This window comes from Ranitomeya imitator, chromosome 5 (assembly GCF_032444005.1).
Source record: "Ranitomeya imitator isolate aRanImi1 chromosome 5, aRanImi1.pri, whole genome shotgun sequence".
Taxonomy (NCBI): domain Eukaryota; kingdom Metazoa; phylum Chordata; class Amphibia; order Anura; family Dendrobatidae; genus Ranitomeya; species Ranitomeya imitator.
In genome coordinates, this window is record NC_091286.1 from 272892048 (window position 1) to 272903178 (window position 11131).

Here is an 11131-nt window from a genome sequence, read left to right on the forward strand (position 1 = left end):
ACCAAGGAACCAACTGGGACACCAAGGAACCAACTGGCACCAGTTCATCCCTGGTGTTTTGTTTGCCTATCACACATCTGTGCATGCTTCAACCAAGTGCACTCTATTTGAGGTCATATATGGATGAAAGGCTAAGCTTCCTATTGACCTCAAACCAACAGCAAATGATACTGTGGATGTCATGTCTCTTCCAGATTATGCCAACCCTGATGTGCTTAATACACTCACAACCATTCATAACAGGATCCCCTCAACTGTAAGTATCAACATCCATTCTCCTCAGGAACACCAAAAGTGTGCCTTTCATTGCCTATACAACAGCAACAAAGAAATCACTGCTGGCACCATTGTTTAAATCAAAAATCAATGTCGCAGTCATCGCATGGGTTCAAAGATGGAACCACGATAGGTTAAGCTCTACTTAGTTGTGGAATCCTTAACCAAGGGATGAGTAAAACTTAAGAAAAACTGGCAAGATACTAACCAACACCTACCATGCCAAACAACCTTAAGATTTACCAGGATGAAGAGACTTCTCTACCACCCCAGTCCCCTTGTGACTGTCCCAGTAACTCTGCCACACAGAAACACAAGCAAACCACGACTTTCAACCCACTACCAAGTTCAGGAAGGAAGTATATTACCACCACTCTTGACCTTACGTTTAGTAGGGTTGTGTACTTTGGATGCACAAGAGATCTTGGACAACCACGGCGTACATATAAAACCAAAGGTGATGGGAACTGCCACTTTCGGGCCATCAGCTATATCACGACAGGAACGGAGGACAACTACTCCCTTCTCAGAGCTAAAGTCATCCACCACATGAAAACTGATTTGTCCAAAAAACTACAGGGCTACTTTAATCAAGATGTGAATGAATATGTGAAGACCTCTGGCATCTCTCGTGATGGAGTCTGGGCAACTGACAGAGAAATCATGGCCATAGCAAATCTGTTGAGTTGTGACATTGTCATCCACACAAAAGTCGGTGACACCATGGATTGGTTGACCTATCCCACAAAGTTCAATCTGCAGTCAACAACAAAGCATGCACTTTATCTTGAAAACAAGCATGATCATTTTAAGGTTGTTATCAGTGTTTACTAATCATTTTAATGTTGATATAAGTGTTTACCTTTGAACGTTCATATTGTAGTGTTCGGTCACCAGCCATGTGTACGATTATGGGCCGAAAGCCTCTATGGAACCAATAATCGCCCCATGTAAAGGTACCTTTAGGCTATGTGCCCACGTTGCAGAATAGAAGCAGAATTTTCTGCTTCTAAACCGCACACCCTTTGCAAGAAAAACGCATGCGGATTTAGACACGTTTTATACGCCTTTTTGACACGTAATTGATGCGTTTTGCATGCGTTTTTCATGCGATTTTCAAGCGTTTTACTAATGCATATCAATGGATGCGGAATTGCCGCGATTCCGCAAAAATAATGAACATGCTGCATTTTTGCGTTTCCGCCACTGAAAAAAACGTAGCATGGGCACATCAATTGCAGAATGCATTAGAAATTAATGGGATGCTGTTTGTAAGCATTTTTAAGTGTTTCCACATGGGAAAATCGCGGCAAAATCGCTTAAAAAATGCAATGTGGACACATAGCCTTATAAGTTGGAGTTTCAGAATATTATGACTTTTATTATATCCTGAACAGTCAAGTTTTTTATGAACAGTCAAGGTTTTCTGGTTGAAGTAAAAAAAGTCTGTGTGTTTAGAGTTTGAAACAATAAAATGCGGAAAAATTATGTAATTCTGAGTATATCACTCAATGGTGCTCATATATGTGAAAAATCTGATCTTTAATATACTTTAATCTTTAATATACTCAAGAACTGGGCCACAGATGTCGCACAGCGGCCCCAGACATCACACAGATCACACTGGGGCCCCAGACATCGCACAGGATTGAGTGATATACTTAAGAACGGGGCCCCAGACATTGCACAGGGGGTCCCAAACAGTGCACAGGGGGGACCCACACAGTGCACAGAGGGGCAGAGACAGGGTACAGGGGGGCAGAGACAGTGCACAGGGGCCCTGTGTGCTGTCTCTTCCCCCTTGCATGCTGTCTCTTCCCCCCCACTTGGGCACTGTCTCTACCCCGTGTATGCTGCCTGGGGCCCCTGTGCACTGCGTGGAGCACTGTGTGCTGCCTGGGGCCCCGTGTGCTGCCTAGAACCCCGTTTGCTGTCAATATCCCATGTGCTGCCTGGCACTCCATGTGCTGCCTTAGGCCCCATGTGCTGCCTTAGGCCCCTGTGTGCTTCCTGGGGCCCTGTGCACTGCCTGGGCCCCCATGTGCTGCCTGGGGCCCCGTGTGCTGCCTGGGACCTTGTTCATTGTCTCTGCCCCGTGTGCTGCCTGGGGCCCAAATTGCTTCCTGGGTCCCTGTGCAGTGCCTGGGACCCCTGTGCACTGCCTGGGGCCCTGAGCGCTGCCTGTGGCTCCATGTGCTGCCTGGGACTCCATTCACTGTCTCTGCCCCGTGTGCTGCCTGGGGTCCCATTTGCTGCCTGGTGCTCCGTTATTGACTATATCACTCAATGGTTCTCAAAAGCCTGAAAATCTGATCTACAGCAGCTGAGGTATATTCTGACCCAGAGGGGTATAATCTGGCCTAGGCCAATTTATACCCCGGGGTATAGTTTGGCCTAGGCCACTTTAACCCTAGGTATATTCTGGGTGGGGGGTTAATCTAGCCTGTTACATCGGTGGAACACAAAGTGAAAGAATGCAGGTTAACTTCAACCCCCATTCCACTTGACCTGTGATTGATGGCTTGAAGAATAGTTGTGAATAAGGATGAGCGAGTATATTTGGAAGTATTCGGTACTCGGCGTGTAATGCATTACTCACGGTACTTAGAACATAGCGAGTATTTGACTACTCACCTCGCAATATTCGGATCTCCGCCCAGCAAGTTAGCCAAATTATATATATATATATATATATATATATATATATATATATATACAGTGCCTACAAGTAGTATTCAACCCCCTGCAGATTTAGCAGGTTTACACATTTGGAATTTACTTGGCATTGTGACATTTGGACTGTAGATCAGCCTGGAAGTGTGAAATGCACTGCAGCAAAAAAGAATGTTATTTCTTTGTTTATTTTTTTTTTAAATTGTGAAAAGTCTTTTCAGAGGGTCATTTATTATTCAACCCCTCAACCCACCAGAATTCTGTTTGGTTCCCCTAAAGTATTAAGAAGTAGTTCAGGCACAAAGAACAATGAGCTTCACATGTTTGGATTAATTATCTCTTTTTCCAGCCTTTTCTGACTATTTAAGACCCTCCCCAAACTTGTGAACAGCACTCATACATGGTCAACATGGGAAAGACAAAGGAGCATTCCAAGACCATCAGAGACAAGATCGTGGAGGGTCACAAGGCTGGCAAGGGGTACAAAACCCTTTCCAAGGAGTTAGGCCTACCTGTCTCCACTGTTGGGAGCATCATCCGGAAGTGGAAGGCTTATGGAACTACTGTTAGCCTTCCATGGCCTGGACAGCCTTTGAAAGTTTCCTCCCGTGCCGAGGCCAGGCTTGTCCGAAGAGTCAAGGCTAACCCAAGGACAACAAGGAAGGAACTCCGGGAAGATCTCATGGCAGTGGGGACATTGGTTTCAGTCAATACCATAAGTAACGTACTCCACCGCAATGGTCTCCGTTCCAGACGAGCCCGTAAGGTACCTTTACTTTCAAAGCGTCATGTCAAGGCTCGTCTACAGTTTGCTCATGATCACTTGGAGGACTCTGAGACTGACTGGTTCAAGGTTCTCTGGTCTGATGAGACCAAGATCGAGATCTTTGGTGCCAACCACACACGTGACTTTTGGAGACTGGATGGCACTGCATACGACCCCAAGAATACCATCCCTACAGTCAAGCATGATGGTGGCAGCATCATGCTGTGGGGCTGTTTCTCAGCCAAGGGGCCTGGCCATCTGGTCCGCATCCATGGGAAGATGGATAGCACGGCCTACCAGGAGATTTTGGCCAAGAACCTCCGCTCCTCCATCAAGGATCTTAAGATGGGTCGTCATTTCATCTTCCAACAAGACAACGACCCAAAGCACACAGCCAAGAAAACCAAGGCCTGGTTCAAGAGGCAAAAAATCAAGGTGTTGCAGTGGCCTAGTCAGTCTCCTGACCTTAACCCAATTGAAAACTTGTGGAAGGAGCTCAAGATTAAAGTCCACATGAGACACCCAAAGAACCTAGATAACTTGGAGAAGATCTGCATGGAGGAGTGGGCCAAGATAACTCCAGAGACCTGTGCCGGCCTGATCAGGTCTTATAAAAGACGATTATTAGCTGTAATTGCAAACAAAGGTTATTCCACAAAATATTAAACCCAGGGGTTGAATAATAATTGACCCACACTTTCATGTTTAAAATTTATAAAAATTTAACTGAGCAACAAAACTTTTTGGTTTGTAAGATTTATGCATCTGTTAATAAATCCTGCTCTTGTTTGAAGTTTGAAGGCTCTAACTTATTTGCATCCTATTAAACCTGCTAAATCTGCAGGGGGTTGAATACTACTTGTAGGCACTGTATATATATATATATATATATATATATATAGATATATATCTATATCTCTATATACAGTATATATATATACTGTATATATATATATATATATATATATATATATATATATATGTCAGTGACACACACACATATATATTGCATAGAGAGATAGATAGAAGATTAGCTGGTAATTCATTTGTCAGCTTCTGTAAAATCAATGCAGGAGCTGACAGGATAGGAGACAGGGTTTACAAACAGTAAATCCATGCAGAATAGTTTGATATATACAATTTTAATCAATGTCCCAACATATACCAAAATTGCGCTTCTAAATAGCAAATACAACTCAAAAAGGGGCCGGGAAATGAACCGTCACTTAAAAAAAGAACCATAACTATTAAAATTAAATATTTTTTATTGAAAAAGTTTTCTTTTTAGAAAAACATTTAAAAAAAAAGCCACATATCAATTATTACACAAAACTTTACCCCAGAGGAGAGCAACACAGGCAAATCGATTAATATTGAATCATATTCAATTATGCTTAAACAAATTTTTAAGCACCCAAATAATCACCTAAAAGATATGCACTTGTATATGAATCATATTAATCAGTTTACCAAGTGCTAAGAAGCATCTTCTCTATTGGTTTAACAAATGATCCCTGTATGCACATATATACCTATGCTATATCCTAATACAAACAATAGAAAAAGCCTAAACTTCAACCACAGAAGATAAGGTTACCTATTCCAAATATACCATACTAAAAGTGCATATGTGATATTACCTCAGTAGTTAGGTGAAGAGAAAGGGTAGTGATGTCTATTAGTCTGCCAATGACCCTTAGTCACTTAGACACAAAAGAGCACAGTAAAACCAAAAACACTCCGTTGCAAAAAAATCAGAGTAATCAGCAAGTGCTAGTAAAAAGATGTAAAAAACAGGGTATTTGGTTGATGCATTTTTTGCAAAAAATGTATACTAAGCTGCTCCACCAAACGTCAAGTTATTCCCATATAGAGTAGTCCTAGCTGATGTATGCAAACCCTTTCAGATGTACCGTATTTAAAAACCTAATCATCTGTATATTACCTGTATGAGCAGGGTTCAGAGAGGAAATGTCCATGTGGACACGCTGAATGGAACAGCTTTTGTGCAGATAACCCAAGAGGAGCGGTGGATAACTCCCTAGTCTTGTAGACACAAGAGGAATATTATGGAAACAGAAACACATGGGCTACTTGCACAGTGAACAAGTCTGTAGGAACATGTTCACACACCACCAAGAAACTTGAAGACACAAAAGAGCACAGTAAAACCAAAAACACTCAGTTGCAAAAAAATCAAAGTAATCAGCAAGTGCTAGTAAAAAGATGTAAAAAACAGGGTATTTGGTTGATACGTTTTTTGCAAAAAATGTATACTAAGCTGCTCCACCAAGTATGTGCAAGGAGACGGCTGAAAACGATTGTTTATGTCCCAGACTAATAAAAAAACTCACACCGGTTTAGGAAAACTATTTCTTTGGCCTATAAATGTCAATGAAATGAATGATTCAAATTACCGTATAAGCCAACCCGAGTATAAGCCGCCCCCCAAAAAATTTTGCCACAAAAAACTGGGAAAACTTAATGACTCGAGTATAAGCCTACGGTGGGAAATGCAGCAGCTACCAGTAAATGTCAAAAGTAAAAATAGATATCAATAAAAGTAAAATTAATTGAGACATCAGTAGGTTAAGTGTTTTTGAATATCCATATTGAATCAGGAGCCCATATAATGCTCCATAAAGTTTATGATGGCCCCATAAGATGCTCCATATTAAAATATGCCCAATATAATCCTGCATAAAGGTTAATAATGGTCCCATAAGTTGCTCCATAGACACATTTGCCCAATATAATGCTGCACAAATGTTGATTATGGTCCCATAAGATGCTCCATAAAGATATTTGCCCTATATAGTGCTGCACAAACCTTGATTATGGCCCCATAAGATGCTCCATAAAGACACTTGCCCCATATAATGCTCCACAAATGTTAATTATGGCCCCATAAGATACTCCATACAGACATTTGCCCCCTATAGTACTGCACAAACATTATGGCCCCATACAGTCACTTGCCCTATATAGTGCTGCACAATCGTTATGGCCCCATACAGACACTGGCCCCATATAGTGCTGCACAAACGTTATGGCCCCATATAGACACTTGCCCCATATAGTGCTGCACAAACGTTATGGCCCCACAAGTTGCTCCATACAAACACTTGCCCCATATAGTGCTGTGCAAACGTTATGGCGCCATACAGACACTTGCCCCATATAGTGCTGCACAAACGTTATGGCCCCATACAGACACTTGCCCCATATAGTACTGCACAAACGTTATTGCCCCAGAAGATGCTCCATACAGACACTTGCCCCATATAGTGCTGCACAAACATTATTGCCCCAGAAGATGCCCCATACAGACACTTGCCCTATACTGTATAGTGCTGCACAAACGTCATGGCCCCATAAGATGCTCCATACAGACACTTGCCCCATTTGCTGTTGCTGAGATAAAAAAAAAATCACACACTAACCACGTCACCACGCCCCCTGACCTGAGTGTCACTGCAGAAGATGGTGAAGACGGAGCAGTGCCGGAACGGGGAGCAGGTAAATATCGCGCAGCGCTCCCCTCCCCGTTATACTCACCTGCTCCTGGCGCTGTGCAGTCCCTGCTTCCCCGCAGCTTCTTTCTGTACTGAGCGGTCACCATTACCGCTCATTACAGTAATGAATATGCGGCTCCACCCCTATGGGAGGTGGAGCCGCATATTCATTACTGTAATGAGCGGTACCATGTGACCGCTCAGTACAGGAAGAAGCTGTCAGCGCCGGGAAGCCAGGGACCTGCGGGGACCACGCCAGGAATAGGTGAGTATAATTAGACAGCCTCCGCTCCCCCTCCCCTGCCGACCCCTGGGTATGACTCGAGTATAAGCCGAGAGGGGGACTTTCAGCCCCCAAAAAATGGGCTGAAAATCTCGGCTTACACTCGAGTATATACAGTATTTATTTGTCACACTACTAGAAAAGACAACGGTATAGAAAAAATATTTCTTTAACCTTTAAATGGCAACAAAATGGCTGATGACAATTATTTATTTGCAACACTATTAGAAAACACACAGCAGTCCTTAAAAATTATTTATTTGGCTATAAATGGATATGAGATGACTGATACCAATTGTTTATTTCTCAGATTACTAAAAACACACTATAGAAAAATAAAAAAAATAGAAAAATGATTTATTTGGACTAGAAATAACAACACGATGGCTAATATAATTTATTTATTTCCCAGGCTGCCAGAAAACACACAGCGACTTAAAGGCACAGCATTCCCACAGGTGAACGGTGTAGAGTACACACAGCAGCTTAATGACACAGTACTCCTACAGGCCTGAGGGTGCAGAGTACACACAGCAGATTAAATGAACAGTACTCCTACAGCTGGGGGTTGGAGAGTACACACAGAAACTTAAAGGCATAGTGCACCCACAGTAAGTGGGGGGTTCAGAGTATACACAGCAGCTTGAAGGCACAGTACTCCCACAGTTATGGGTTTCAGAGTACACACTGTGGCTTTTAGCAGAGTAGTCTCACAGATATGGGTGCAGAGTACACACAGCAGCTTTTAGCACAGTACTCCCACAGATATGGGTGCAGAGTTAACACATCAGCTTTTAGCACAGTACTCCCACAGATATGGGTTGCAGAGTACACACATCTTTTTTTTTGCAGCTTGCAAAATCATTATCTGTTCCTCAATCCAGCTGGGTCATATCCCTTCACTAATGAGAGCATAATGGAGGTGGCACTTTTGATCCGGCCTTTATGCAGGGCAGGTCACGTGCTGCGCCTGCCAGTGACAGCCAAGCCAATACTTGGCATGGCTGTGATGGCTCCCGAAGTGCTCACAGTCTAAAAGCATATCGATTGAGAGCTCTGCAGCCTTTCAACAAGCTGTAATAGACTGGCAAACCCTAAGGGTATGTGCACACGTCAGGTTTTTGTGCAGAATTTTCCTGAGATTTTCCTGAGGAGAAATTGGCACTACTCCCAGGAAATCCGCATGCGTTTTTTGTGCGGTTTTTGTGCGTTTTTTGTGCGTTTTTTGTGCGTTTTTTACATGCGTTTTTTGTGCATTTTTTATGCGTTTTTTACAGCAGATAAAGTTGGTTGAAAAAAAAAAAAAACCATGAGGTCATTTCCTGGTCCAACCCCTCTTCACCATTTTGCTTCCTTGTTGAATTCAAGATGCCGCACCATCGTCTAACTCCAGAACAGAACTGCCTACTGTTGCATAAGGCACTACTTTTGCTGCACCACTACAGCGAGCTGGTAAGAAAATGTCATTAGATGTCAACACTTTGCGTATTAGGCTGGGTTCACAATGTGTACAGCAGCCAGGTAAACACATACGTTGACGGTCTGCTGCAACGCAAGTGCTGACTTTGGCACATCACTAGCGCAGATGGAGCATCTGCTAGCTCCATCTGCGCTAGCAGTGACAGACCCGGAAACGCTGCAGTCAGAGTCTAGAGGTCCGACTGTCACTCAAATGACGGCACATGGCTAGTGATGTCAGACATAGGAGTCAATGGCGGCGCTAGCGGACTACGTTTCACCGCATTATGCAGCGGTGTTACAAAGTCCGTCAAAAACGGACTGGGGGAACGCAATGTGAACCCAGCCTTGCCAGCTGTATTCCATGTGTTGTACAGTTCCATGTAATAACACATACTTTATTCTCCCATAGGAGCAATCTCGGAGAAGAAGGGATAGCAGACGCCTAACCAGAATCAAGGCCCAAGACTGGACGTGAGATATAACAGCAGAGAACATATGACGGCTGAACCCTATCCACTAATGAACCAGTCTGTATGGCACAGATGCTAACACCTGTGAAAATGTGAGGCGTAATCCCTATCAACCGTCGCCAAATCCCTATCTACCAAAGCCCCTTTTTAATTAATCAAATTGTAAACATTGTTAATAAATACAAAATATTATTTAAACAATAATCGTTTCCATGTTGTTATTGTTTACCGTTGCTTAAATCAGATCCCATTTCCGATCTTCTTATTTTTATGATAAGAAATCTGAGTAGTTAAAATAATTTTTTTTTAATAAAGTAAAATAAAAATTAATTACATTAAAGAAACTTTTTTTAATATATATGAACTGACATTTTATAACAAAACTTAAAGGGAACCTGTCACCCCGAAAATCACGGGTGAGGTAAGCCCACCAGCATCAGGGGCTTATCTACAGCATTCTGTAATGCATTCTGTAATGCTGTAGATAAGCCCCTGATGTTACCTGAAAAAGGAGAAAAAGACATTATATTATAGTCACCCAGGGGCGGTCCCGCTGCTGGTCTGGTCGGATGGGCGTCTCCGGTCCGCTGCGGCGCCTCCTATCTTCATTACAAGATGTCCTCTTCTGATCTTCAGCCACGGCTCCGGCGCAGGCGTACTTTGCTCTGCCCTCTTGAGGGCAGAGCAAAGTACTGCAGTGCGCAGGCGCCAGGCCTCTGACCTTTCCGGCGCCTGCGCACTGCAGTACTATCCTCTGCCCTCAACAGGGCAGAGCAAAGTACGCCTGCCACGGAGCCGTGGCTGAAGATCAGAAGAGGACTTCATGGAAAGAAGATAGGAGGCGCCGCAGTGGACCGGAGACGCCAATCTGACCTGACCAGCAGCGAGACTGCCTGTGGTTGAGTATAACATAACGTCTTTTTCTCCTTTTTCTGATAACATGGGGGGCTTATCTACAGCATTACAGAATGCTGTACATAAGCCCCTGATGCCGGTGGGCTTACCTCACCCGTGATTTTCGGGGTGACAGGTTCCCTTTAAAGAACTTTTTAAGATTTGGTCATGAACTCAACGGTTTAACATTCTCTACAATCCCGTCTCTACTCAAATAGGATGAGATATCAAATCTCAAAATTGATGATATTCCGGTTGGTAGCCCATATCATTAAATAAGTCTGGTTGGGAGTAGACACTGCTATTGGGCATACTGGAACGATGGCCAGTTGCACTAGGTACAGGTGTATGGCCACTGTACGCATCTACATGGTTGGCCCTGTATGTTGCCGCCTGTCCGTAACGCTGCGATGCAGCAGCTGGTGGTGGTGGTGGTGGTGGAGGCATAATGGGATTGCTGAAAACGTTGAAAATACCCGTCATAACTTGTGGAGCAGGGGGTAGGGTTGGTGTGTCATCAATTGCCATAAACAGATAATTGACAGCTGTCACGAACATTTGCTGCTTGTCCCGTGGCAGTGTTCTAACGCGGTCTGCCAAAAGTGACCCAAATTTGTCATGCTCATCTTGCTTTGATGAATTATCAAGAAGATTGAGCGTTTTAGTCGTTAATTGTTCAATAATTTGACCTTGTTTGGTCTTCTTTTGGACCGTCCTTTTCAATGCCACGGGACGGACAGAAGCAGCCCCCCTCCCCATGTGCCTCGACACACCGCCACCAGAGTTTGCACCA

At 43.5% G+C, this 11131-nt stretch overlaps 1 long non-coding RNA gene across 1 annotated transcript; it reads left to right on the forward strand.

Annotated features, from left to right (window-relative positions):
* The first annotated feature begins 8808 nt into the window (after positions 1 to 8808).
* On the forward strand, positions 8809 to 9648 carry LOC138680668 (uncharacterized). Its single transcript, XR_011321724.1, has 2 exons — positions 8809 to 8965; positions 9384 to 9648. It is a non-coding gene; the product is annotated as an uncharacterized lncRNA (long non-coding RNA).
* The last annotated feature ends 1483 nt before the right edge of the window (positions 9649 to 11131 follow it).